At 51.8% G+C, this 12,821-nt stretch overlaps 1 long non-coding RNA gene across 1 annotated transcript in view; it reads right to left on the reverse strand.

Moving 5' to 3' along the window:
* LOC121098716 overlaps positions 1-12,821 on the reverse strand; it is a 99,558-nt gene that overhangs the window by 4,916 nt on the left and 81,821 nt on the right. Inside the window, exons 2-4 of the long non-coding RNA XR_005831331.1 lie at positions 4,013-4,151; positions 731-834; positions 351-526 (exon numbers count right to left, since the gene is read on the reverse strand). This is a non-coding gene — a long non-coding RNA (uncharacterized LOC121098716). The remainder of the gene's footprint in view (positions 1-350; positions 527-730; positions 835-4,012; positions 4,152-12,821) is intronic.

Below are 12,821 nucleotides of genomic sequence, written 5' to 3' on the forward strand. Positions count from 1 at the left end.
CAGCTCTGCTAGGGAGGGTGGGCAGGCTGAGCCCCCAGCTCTGCTAGGGAGGGTGGGCAGGCTGAGCCCCCCAGCTCTGCTAGGGAGGGTGGGCAGGCTGAGCCCCCAGCTCTGCTAGGGAGGGTGGGCAGGCTGAGCCCCCCAGCTCTGCTAGGGAGGGTGGGCAGGCTGAGCCCCCAGGGAGGGTGGGCAGGCTGAGCCGCTGCAGCACGGGTGAGCAGAGCTCAGGCACCGAGACCCACAGCTGGAGCTGCACTGTCCGCAACAGCCGAGGCCTCGCACGGCAGGGCAGCAGCTCTCATTCCCCCATTGCAATCAAGTGCCTGGGGCTGCCCGTCCCCCCTTCTCACCTGTGCAAATTCCTGGCAGCAAAGGGAGCCCCGCGCTGGGCTGGCATTGCCCCTCGGTGGTGTCGGTGCGGCTGCCACCGAGCATGGCCACCGGCGGGCTGGGCTGCAGCCCTCCTGCTTGGGGTGCTGGCAGCAGCAAAGGCTCCTCTGCACGTCTGTCTCCTCCTCTTGGGGTTCTGCAAGTGGAAGCAGGCAGGGGGTGAGCACCAGGACGCTCCTCCATGCCCAACACAACCATTGTCCTTCTGGGGGGGGACAGACCTGTGCCACTTCAGACACCTTGCATTCCCTTTTGTAGAGCCGGCCAAGAGGGATTGCTGTCAGGCCTGGGACAGCCCTCGCACACTTAGCCAAAGTACAGGAATATTTTAAAATCCTACCTCTTCTCCAGCCCCAGCTTCTCCTTTGGCCATTGAAACCAGCTGGCGGAGCAGGGAGGCTCCTCTCCCCCTTGGTCATGCTCAGCTTCCTTGAAGAAAAATATCTAAGGAAGGGTTAAATCAAGCACAACTAAATTTACTGGTCCTTTATTAACAAGTTTATCAAATTTAAATAATTAGTATTCTTATGTCACATGCCGTATAGAGGGACACCAAAGGGATTGCAGCCACTGAGCAGAGCCATATGGTCCTCTGATTAATGTCACACAGAAGCAAGCAGAGCGTTCAAGGGAAAAAAATACGCAGGTTGCAAAGGCAATGAGCTCTTACACGCCTTCAGCAGTGTTCTCCCTGCGTAAGGGAGCTGTAGCCGTACGGTGGGGTGGGACAGGCTCGGGTGCTGCGTGCCTCACAGGGGCTGTGGTGGGCAGAGCCCTGCGGGGAGCCAGCATCTCCCCCGTGGGCAGCCTGTGCCCTCACCTGGTGCCTGGTCCGTGAAAAACGCGATGCCTGCTGAGTTCCCTCTGACTCACGTCCTCGGGCTTCAGTAATGAAAGTCGCAGCTGGGTCACTTCAGCTGAGGTGCCAAAATTTCAGCTGGAGCAGCCTATGCGTTGGGCAGCACTGGGTGCTGTCCTGGCTGGGAGGGACATGTGGTGGTGGCACTTGGACCTCCCTGCCACCACCGGGGAACCGCCTCTGCTCTGAGGCCAGGTCAGGTCTGAAAGTGCGTGGCGAGATGGGGATTCATGCAGACAGGGCCACTGTTTCATCGCTTCCTAAGTAAGGTCATCAGCAATTTATCTTTAGACATGATGATGAAGCAAATGGCGCGCGTGGGAGAGCACAAACGTCCCTCTCCTGCTAAGGGACAGAGATGTACATATGACTTATGGTCACAGACTGCAAAACTCTTGGCAGGGATTTTCTGGTTAGGGAGAAAGCCCCCTCCGTCCTCCACCTCTGTGCTGGGGGACGGACACTCCATGGAGAGCTGGGCTTGGACCCACCGGTGGCATGTATAGGATTTACAAAGGTGGGTTTTCCAAGGGGCTTATAGCTTTTATTGTTCCCACATCTCTGAACAGGGTAGATGAGAAAGAAAAGTGATTTTCCATCTGTCTGCAAAGGACTGTTACATTCTCATTCACACATAAAGCGTATCTAGCAGAGAATGTTACAGACTCAATGACAATATTCTACAAATGTTAATATGGTTTTTAATTGGAAGAAATAATAGCTTACTGCTGCACGCTTGGCAGACCGCTCTCTGTAGCTACTTGATCCTACCCCTTTTCTAAGACAGAAGGGAAAATATTGCAATTCTGCATTGCAGTCAGGATTTATTTTAAGTAGTTGTGGTGCTCAGCTGACACAGATGGTAACCCTCTGGTTATCCCTGGGACAGCAGGGGCAGAGCCACCGCCTCTGCACCGCGGGTCCTGCTGACTCCCTGCCGTGGTAGGGGGTATCCAGAGCCCTGGCACGTCCTGGTCCTTTGGGGGGGCAGGACTTCGGAGCCCTCCTTTCAGCACAGACCCAAGCCTGTGTGCTGGGCTCTTTGGTGCAAGCCCTGGGGCACACCCCTGGGGCACACCCCAGGGCAGGGGGATGCCTTGGGGCTGGTGCCACCCTTGGGTGCGATGTGTGCAGAAGGTGAAGCAGCAAACCTGGGTGCTCTGCAAGCTGCTGCGAGTGCCTTGGAGCAGCTCGGTCCTTCTCGCTGTATGACACAGCTCTGAGGTGGGGAGTTTCACTGTGCTGCTTTGCCTTGTGAAACAGGTGAACAAATAAACTCAAACTCAGCCAAATATAAATGCTAAACACTGGTGGCAGCAAACGACTTCCATTGCTTAAGTCAGCCCTGCGGGTCGGGCTGCACGGCCTCTCCGGGGCTTGGTCCATCGCCAAGTTCTGCTGAAGTTAATGAGGGCCTGTGCGCACAAGGGTATCGGGAAAATAATCTGAATTAACATTTAAATGGATTAGTCAAATTGCATTAAATACCTTTGTAGACACTTTTGTTTAGAATTAAGGTGGACTAACTTGATTTTTTAGAACTTTTTTAAAACTTTAATTTAAAATTACTTTAATTCCAAGTAACACCATCTAAATGGAAGCTCAAAGAAATTTAGCCAAACTGCTTGAAATTTCCACCTTGATTATTCGGGTGAATCTCCCTGAGCACGCAGAGCAGATTCTGGGGGACCCCTTTGTTGCCTGTGTGGGGTGGGACCCCCCATGGGACCCCCCCTGCTGCGAGACTGGGACACTTGGCAGCGTCCTCCCCGTCTCATCCCAAGAAACCTCCCGGGAAGGGGCTGCTCTGATCAAGCCTCTGAGCCCCAGCTGCTGCTGTGGGATGGGGGTCCTGGCTCCCCCAGCTATCAGACCCTTGGCCAGCTCTCGGCTCATCTCCAGAGGGGCTGGCGGCTCACACAGGTGCCCAGGTCTGCTGGATGGTTTGCACCCAAGCTTCCCACCCATGCAGCTGGGCATTCGTGAGAAGAGTAAGGATGGGAGGTTCAAGAAAGTGAGCCAACAGCCCCCTCGTTGGGAAGTTCTTCTGGTGCCGACAGGCAGCATCTCTGCTGGCAGAGGAGGAGACTCTGGCTGCTGCCCACAGCTGCCGACATGGCTCTCCTGAGCTTTTCCACCTGCTTTAATTTGCGCCGTGCACACATTTCTGCTGCTGCTTTCCTGCTGGCTCCCCGCTTGGCAAACCTAACCTCTGCCATGCTGCAGGGGCGCGGGCTTGCAGACCCTGCTCCTGTGCAGGATTCCTGGCTTAAGCTACGGCAGAGCCACCACTGGAGAACAGCATTCAATCAACGGTGAATCGATCCTGCCTGATCTTTGCACTCCAGCCACTCTGTTTACATCTTTCCCTGGGTTTTTCCTCCTTGTTTCTACCTTTGGCACATCTCTGGGGCATGGCTTTGCTTCCAGTGGAGCTGGGAGGGCAGACAGTGACTGCTGGTGCTTCCCCAGGATCCTCCGCCGGCCCCCAAGCCCCTTGCTGGCAGCAAGGCTGGGTGCTGAGCCTGCCAGGCTCCATGTTGAGAAAACGTCTGGTTTTCAGGAGCCCGACTCAGGGATTTAATCTCTTTCTTCATTTGTGTGGGAAACAGAAGCAAAGGGAGCAGGAGAAATCCCATCACAGCCGCCAAGGCACTTGGGGTAATTAGGGTAATGGCTGGTGTTGGCAAACTTCAGTTCATCTGTTTGCAGCCAACCCCTGGCACCGCAGCTTTGCCCAAAATGTCTCTGTGTCCTTCTTACCGGTGGTGTCCGGGGCAAGGGATGGAGAAGGGCCGTGGAGACCATCCTTGGGAAAAGGCAAAACACCGAGGACACAGGGCTTGCTCTGTCCAGAGACCATCCTCAGCTGCTTCCTCGCCCACCCACAACACCGTTCATCCTGGGGGAAGAGCGGGCAGGAGAAGTGTGGAAAAAGAGAATTCTGTATGAATTCAGGGCACAATCAGCATCAGGAAGCAGCTCGGCAGAGCCGCCCTCACCCCCATCATCACCCCCAGCCCCGGCCAGCCCCGGCCCTCCCCCCTCGGCACAGACTGTGCCCCGCGGCCACCCGCCAGGGCACCAGCGCGCAAAGCAGCACCACCGGGGGGTCTTAGAGAAATACGGTGTTGGCTGGAAGCTGATGTCAGCTGATGTGATTTTCAAGGACGGAGGAAGATAATTCCTGCCCAGCTTCACTCGCTGCACAGAACGGAAAGGACAGCCGTGCAGCCCTACCCCTTTTTGGAAGAATTACAATGCAGCTAAAGTATTTTTAGTAAGACCTTAATTAAATAGTCAAAATATTTCAGGCTGATGTTCATCAGCAAGTAAATTCAGAATACAGGACAAGAAAAGCAGCTGTGCATTATTTTTCTGAGTAATTATTTTTGAATCTCTGTGGTACAGAGTGTGGGGGGAAAAAAAGTAAATTATACAGAAAACGCGTTCAAGAAGATTTTAGTGTTATTACAAACCTTCATTATAATGTATGATCAAGCATGTAAGTGAAAATCTTAGGACCCGTGGGTAACATATTGATTCTGGCCGACATTAAAATTTCTATTTGATGCTTAAGCAAAATCTAATCTGACTTCTGATTTTGCAAAATATTTTAGGGTAATTAGACATGTTTGTGCTTTATTGATTCTTAAAATGAACATAAGCACGTGGGGAATTGCTAACGCTCCGGATTAAAGAAAACGAGACTCCTTGCTTTGTGAGAGTTCCTGCAATTAAATCACCTTCTGCTAATATGGCCCTCGTTATTCTGGATGGAAATGAACGCAGGAAAAGCTAAGGGAGTTTAAAATAATAATGATCATAAAAGCGAAGCTTTAGGGTTTAAATGAAAGTTTGGTTTCTTGTACTTCTGCTGATGGTTCCCACAGGCCTTTGGATAAATTTCTCATCTGGAGGAGAAAACCCCAAACAGCCCCAGAGCGTGGGGGGAGGCAGAGCAGCGGCTTCGCCACCGTCTCCCTGTTTGCCTGTGCCTTTAATCACTTTGCAGGATGGGGTGGCACCCCCAGACCCGCTGCCTACTGACACTGCACCTCCCCTTTGCCTTTTGCGATAAGCGAGAGGACGGCAGGATGCCGGGTGTGTGAGAGCATCGTGCCAGCACCGCTCAGGCAGCAGCCGTCGGGCTGCCCCCAGCAAACCCCACGCTGAAGGAAGCGACCTGAAGGGACCGTCAGGAATCACCTCGGAGAGGTCAGCCCAGAGCAAGCACTGAGGGCAGGAGCGGCACCAAGAGCCCGATGCACCGAGCTGCCATCCTCACCCGGATTGTCCCCGTGCTGTGCTCACCGAGGGAGGAGACCACCCCACCAGAGACCAGCCAAGCCAACCCATCCTCGAGCTACAGGAGCATCTACCGCCCTGTTCATTTTTGCTGCCTTTTCCCCAAGCGTTTTGGAAGACAGGCCAGCATGCGAAGCTCAGGCAGAAATCGATGACAGCTCTGCAGAGCTGCCTCTCCCGAGGGAGGAGCAGAGACCTGCCTCACTGCATCCACGGCTCCGCAGCCCGCAGGCGGCACCTCTGCTGCACCGAATGTCACCGGCTTTCTCCTTCGCTGTTCCCATGCCGTGCTGAAGGAAAGCCAAGGGTCAGCAGGTCTGGGTCCTTAGTCACGCTGAGCTTGTCTGCACTACTGCTCACACGAGATCTCCAGGGCATTTGTGAAAAAAAATGCCTTATTGGTTGTTTTATACATGATGATGCTTCAGACCTGGATTATCCTCACCCTGTAGCTGGAAAAAGCAGGTGCTGGGGAGCCTGGCAGGCTGTGGGGAGCAGCAGGGCTGAGCCAGGCGGATGGACGCTGAATCCAGGGTCAGGCCTGGAGTCAATGGACATTTCATTAAGGCTGGGAGAGGCTTGTCTCCAGTTTGCTTATTAATATGATTACAAATAAACTTTCATCTCGGAGACAGAGGACTGGTTATTACCCTGCCTGTGAGTCACAGCGCTGCATAGAGGTGATTTGTATTTTCTCCTCTTTAGCGAGCACATAGATATATATTTTAGCCAGTGCTGTGAACTCCAGATGAAACATTTTAGACAGAAAATCAATAGAAGGACATGTGTATTCCCATCCTGAGCTACAGCAGCACAGAGTGTGCCTCCATCTGCTTCCACGCTGCATTTATCCACCAGTCCTCACATCCCGTGGTGCTTCATCAGGTTTGCATCCAGCATAAAGTGAACTCGGAAAGCCACAGATTTTAAAGCCAGAAAGTGCCATTGCAGTCACCTAGTCTGGTCTCGCGCAGATCAGGCACAGGATGGCCTGGAATAACGTGTCCTGATTTAACTGACTGCCTCGGAAGGGTAAGTCTCGCCAGGGTCCAGGCTCCCTGATCCCAGGGGGTACAGTGGCATTAAACTTGGTGCTTGGAAACCTGGTGTACCGAGGACTGTGCAGGGTGGTGGCATGTGGCTCTGCTGCAGGATGCAGGTGGGGCCATGTGCTGTGGAAGCACCCACAGCCACTGTGGGCATCCTCATGCAGCAGCAGCAGCATCTCGTCGCTCTCCACTGAGCCCATGGGATGTGGCAGCTGGCCTCGAGGGCTGGAGGCTGCAGATCCAGCCCAGCCTCACTGAGGTCGCAGCCTGGACCTGGGAGCACAGAGGACAAGGCGCCCCTGGGAGCGAGACCCGTATCCACTTTGCAAGGTACATGAGGTAAGCACCGGTTGCCTGCAAGGGTGTGAAGCCTGCCCGAAATGCACAAAAGGACAGGAGTTCAACTGCTTTGAACAGATGGCTGAGTAACACTGGCTGCTGGAGCCTGCAGGTCCCCAGCAGGGCCTTGCTGTTATCATTTACTGCGCTTGCGATTTTTCATGGTGATGCAGAGACACGCACACACGTGAGCGTGCACACAGCACCCAGCTACACGCGACTGCAAGGGGCGGCTGTGCCCCCCCCGTCCCCTGCCCCTTGCTGTCACTGCAGGTTAAATGAAGTAATAAATAAGCAATAAGCAGAGATAAGTGTCTGATTTATTGGGGAGCTCAAAGGAAAAGATGAGCAAAAGCAAGGTCACATCCACGGTTAAGCACATCCCTAACACAGCGCTCTCCTCTCTTCTCCTCCCCTTCTGCTCCCGCCAGGTCTGGGAAGCACCAAAACTGGATTTCTATCTGCACCTCTCGCTTCAGCTACCTTTGCCATTTCCAAACCAGCCCATTCGCTCCAAATCCAGGCAGTTTGTCTTAATGCGCTGCCAGCACACCGCGCCGCTGCGGGATGATGGCCGTGCGGCTCCTGGGCTCTCCTGTAGCGTGGCAACAAGTGCTAAGCAACACGGAGTTTGCAATCGGGAGTTGGGCCTGGCTTTTTTCTGGTGAGGGACCACTTACTCAGGAGCGAATCTCTATACAAGACACTGCCCCTCTGTGGGGCTGGCAGCAGGACTACTCATCTGAACTTGCTTGAAGGGGATGCTCATTAAAAAAAAATATAGAAAAAAAAATATATATGTCCTCACTCTGACAGGCAACATGTCAATAAGGGAAACCCACTTTAACCCACGCTACGCTGACTGGGGTGCTTCGTCAGGATTAGAGCTTGTGATTTTCACCTCACAGCTTCGCAAGGGAAGAGGCTGCTTGGCCAAAATGGGGTCCCCGCGCAGGGCAGCTCCTCTCCCTGCAGGTCCCCAACCAGCACCAGCACCGGGCTCCCAGGACCCGCTCGCAAGGGAGACGGCAGTGCCCACGCATCCCTCCTGCTCCCTGGGTGGGATCCCGGGATGCTGGGTCCTGCCAGGGTGGTCCCGGGTGGCAGCAGGGCCCCCGGCAGCTCCCCTGCCTGCTGCAGACCCATCGTACGGAGCCCTGAGCTGCACTTAATGTCAGGACATCACTGCAGAGCAAGGAAGAAGGAAAACTTCCATCTGGCAGGAAGGCAGCTGCCTTGCCTCCTGGCCAGGAAAATGTACATGGGAAAAAAGCAGTGCCTGAAAGTTATCTGGGAAGACAGACTGCTATCTCCTGTCTTTTTGCTCTCTGTCATTACCCGCAGCACTAAATAAAGCCAGGTGGCCCGAGATAGAGGGGTAAAAGCGATGCTTCCACATGACATACTGAATTTTCTGTCATTTGGTACTAAATAAGTCATGGCAGATTTAAAAGCAGTGCGATTGCTGAAAAAATAACCTTAATAAAGTGGGTATAAATAACTGTACAGCAGTATGTCTGTGTGTTGGGATTGTTTATGCAGGTAAAATTTAATAGCAGAGGTGTGACCACATTTATAACAGAGTAATCAGTATGTAATTTCACAAAACCAGTGTGTTTGCTCACAGGAGACAACCTTAATGTCTTTTAAGAAAAGTCATTAGATTTAAGTAATAGCCAGCACCCAAGTACTCGATCAGGCAGGTATAGAACAAATCAACTTTTATTGCCAGACAACAGGTAGAAAACCCAATTCCTCGGAAGCTAATAAAAATTTTATAATTTATTTTTTTTTTAGTCAAATAAGCATAGGCTTTATTACTTTGTAGACATCTTCATAAAACCTGGACCAAACCTAATCTAGACAAAAACAACAGCTGTGAGGCACAATGTATTTGACCAAGATGGATGCCTCAGAGGTATGATATTCATTAGCTCACTAATTCCAAATGGTAAACAAGGTTTAATTAATTTTGATTTCAAGCTACAATGTCCTGTTGGTCATACATAGGTGTGCGCCTGGGATGCAGCATTAATAACTGAACGTACAGCTGCTGTAGGTGTGAGCGTCTTCTGAATAATTTTGCATGTTCCGTGATGTTTCTGCTGGGAGAAGTTTCAGGGACAGAAGAGGGGCAGCACTAATCTCCTAATTTTGCTCTTTTGCAAGAGCATTGCTGGGTGTCAACAGCTAGCAATACAGCTTCAATGAGGATTTTCCCCGATTAATGACTATAGAGTATACTTGGATGTATGTAAGTAGAAACTAAACGCCTAATTCGCTAATTTTATGTCTAATGTGTGCATTCAGTGACAGGGGCTACATTTGCAATGTGAGATATTTGCATAAGCTCTACCGGTTCTCTGGTGTGTTGTCCTCAATAACTTCTATTGTTAATCTTTAAAACAGAGTTTAGAGGAAGCAGCTATCAATGCTTCATTGCAAAGCATCTTGACCTAAAGCCCCAGTAAAGCCCCAGTTTTAGAGAATGAACACATACTCAGCCAGCAAATTTACATATGCAAACACTCACTTCTGTAGCCAATTACACATCAGCATGTTCAGCTTCCCAGTTTAATATCCAGCTGCACACACAAATTAGGCTGCTTTTGCATGTGCAGCTTGTTAAAAAAGTTAATCCTTTCTTAGTTTTGAGTTGACCCCTTGGTAAAAGCTACGCTCCTAGCAGTCGGTCCCAGCTCTGCAAACCTGCCTGCAGCCACCAGAGCTTATTTTTCTACATTGATGTTACTGTTTTCTGCATGGTGACTGCTATTCATTTGTGCTGGTGTAAGTGAAAAGGGATTAGGTGCTGCGGTCCATGAAGATATTGCACCTTATCTCCTTTTTAGAGTCGGAGCTCAGCTGACCACACAGCCTCACCCCTTTGCTCCCTGCCTGTCTCACAGCAAGTGCGCATCCCATTTTGTCACTAGTACGGTACATTCCTGGAGCCCCAGCAGCCTTGTTTAAGGGAAAGAAAATAACTGTTTAAATGGGATACTTCACCTCCAGCAAGGAATTGCTACAAACCTTCTGCTAAAACAATATCTTGAATTACTCCCTGTCCTTCATTGCCAAAGATTCCCCAAGTGTTTCTTTTACAACCAAGTAAGAATTACCTTCATCCTCAAAATAAGATGGTTATTTCCATACTCTGCCTGAGTGACATGCACGATAGCTCCAAAGACAGATAGCTCCATGATAGATAGATCTCTGATAGACGCAAAGTTCTTTCTCTGCATTTAAATGAGCCACACTGACTTCCATCAGGTTTTCTGTTCTCACAGGGAAAAAAAGCAGACACAGCCCGCGACGGCGTGATGTGCAAACTGCGATTGCCGCACCAACACTCCATGTTTGCCAGGGTCTTTCCAGTACCCACCATTTCCCTTCTCACAGCTGCCCAGGTGCTGCTCTCCGCAGGGTAGAGCCTGCGGTTTTGTTAGGTGGGACAATGGTGGCTGGCACATGGGTCCCTGCCGGGGCCCTGCCAGCCTGCCGCACCCCAGACAAGTGCTGTCAATAACAAACCTTTAATTGATGGATTTGAGGGAGCCTCCCGATGGGAAACATTTACTCAAGAGGTATCTAAACAAAGTCAAAAGCCTGAAAAATCAGATTTGTGTTGTTGACATCAGTGACCTGAGAGAAAAACACTCTTGCGGACAAAAATCAGATACAAAATGAAGATACACAGAAATAACAACAAAGCAGAAGGCGCTGCGGAGTGCCTCCGTGGTAATGCATGCCTTCAGCTTTCCAGGCGTCTCAAGGAGGGCTGCTTTCCTCCCGGAATCATCCGTCATGTCTCTGCCCGCACAAACAAACCAAGTATCAGCAGCAAGAATGCCCTTCAAGGACAAGTGCTTATGTGGAAATGCATACCATAATTACCATGATAAATGCCGTGCTAGGTAAGTGAGGAGCAGCAGCACACCCTACGAGGTGCGAGCTGTGCATGCACCATACTGAACCGCATCCCTCCTCAAGTCCCCCACCACACTGGGCTACACACAGCTCGCCTTGGCCCCGCATCCCCCATCCCCACTGCCACTGCTCCCATTCCAGCAAGCCCCTGCTCGCTGGGCTGAGCCCAGGCGTCCCACCGCCCGTGTCCCTCTGACCACCCTGTTGCACTCCCCCCAGCTGCATCCATTACACTTCTGATGCAAAACCTGGAATCTGTGGAACTTATGGAAAGACAAGGGGCAGGGGGGAGCACTGGAAAGGCCTGTGCTCATCGGGGTGCCATGGGCTGCCATTAAAAACCCCCAAAGACAGACGTTTATAACCCCCTTGCCATACCCATGGAGATCAGAACATTGCTTTGCATTTCTGGCAGAAACCCCAAAAGAAGGATTCTCCATTTTTTTAGGAAAACCTGGAACACCCCAGCCAGGACACCGAAGGGCTGAGGATGTGCACATCTGGCATAATCCCCCTCGTTGTCTCTCCATGCCGTTACCTCTGCTGTGCTTCCACTTGAGAAAGTTCCACTTGTGCCCATGAGACTCTGGGGACCTGGAAAGCTTAGTGCAGCGCTCTCCAGAGAGAGGTTCCAGGGCGAAAGGAAATCTGTCACCAAGCTGCTACTCAGATGAGCTGCGGAAATACCCGGCCCTTCAGTGGGAAGGGGAGCAGAAGCAGGGCACAGCTTCACTGCAGAACATCTGGCCCAGCTGCAAGCAGTGCTGGAGGCTGGGGACAGTAGTTCGGAGAGGGGAAGGACGGCCACAAGGCACAGCTGAGCCCTCCGTGGGTTTCAGCTCCCCAAGGATAATTCCTAGAAATAAAGCTTACAACTGACATCTGACTTTACCATCATCTTTCCTGCTGTGCAAGAGTCCCTGCTACACGTATTTTGGAATTTGGGTTTGGCACACGTGCTGCTTGGCAGCTGCAGCAGCTGGGCCCAGCGGCAGTCACCCCTCCAACAAATGGCACCTTGCACTGAGATGGATGTGAGTACCTCCTTCGCATGGGTGCCCTCACGCTCACAAGTAGCTGTTCTCAGGAGATGCTTGGAAAGCCACCGTGAACCCCGAAACTGGGCTCTCCAGTGTGACCGCTGGCCAAGCACATGTGTTGATGGAGCTAGTTATAAAGGAACCTGCCAAATGATGATGTTCTGCTTCTAAGGGTTCTCATTTCTCTTGTGATTTTTTTTTTTAATATTTATATTTATTAGTAAGTTTTTGTTCTATAAATCTCAGAACTCTTGGAGAACCTGCCCAGGCATCCCTGCTAAGCCATGGTGCTGGTACCCAGGCAGCAAGCCCGGTGCTGGCCAGGAGAGGGGTCCCGTGTGGAGGCAGAGCCACCAGCTTCCCCTGCATGAGCTCCTGCCTTGGGTGGGTGCTGCTGGTGGGCAGCGGGTGCTGCCCGGCTGCGCAGGGGACGGTTCCTCCTGCACCCCACCACTGCTGGGGGTGCTGCACCCCAACGCTCCCTAACAAGAAGCAGCAGCCATAGATCTATACCCACTCCTCTATTTGCATCACAGCAATGTTAGTATTATTGGTGATAATTACATTTCAAACAGTGACCAAGTGAACTCTAGGCTGCAAAGGCCGAGTCTGCGCTCATCAGGTGCCAAAAGCAGTTCTGGTTAATAACTGTCTCTGTGCTGCTCCATGAAACACCGGCAGCGCCAGATGCCTCAGCCGGCAGTGGAACCTCTTTGGGCTGGTGCCTGGCACAGACAAGCGGGGGGGGGGGGTCGGTGTGAAGGGCGTCTTATCAGGGCCTCTGCCACCTCGCTCATGTTTGGAAATGTCAGCACTGCTTCATTGCTACTGACACAAGAACTGCTTTTCTAACATGAATCACTGGTCATGGGCAGAAAAAATGATGCCGAGACAGTCTGATTTATT

Source organism: Falco naumanni, chromosome 17 (genome assembly GCF_017639655.2).
Source record: "Falco naumanni isolate bFalNau1 chromosome 17, bFalNau1.pat, whole genome shotgun sequence".
Classification (NCBI taxonomy): domain Eukaryota; kingdom Metazoa; phylum Chordata; class Aves; order Falconiformes; family Falconidae; genus Falco; species Falco naumanni.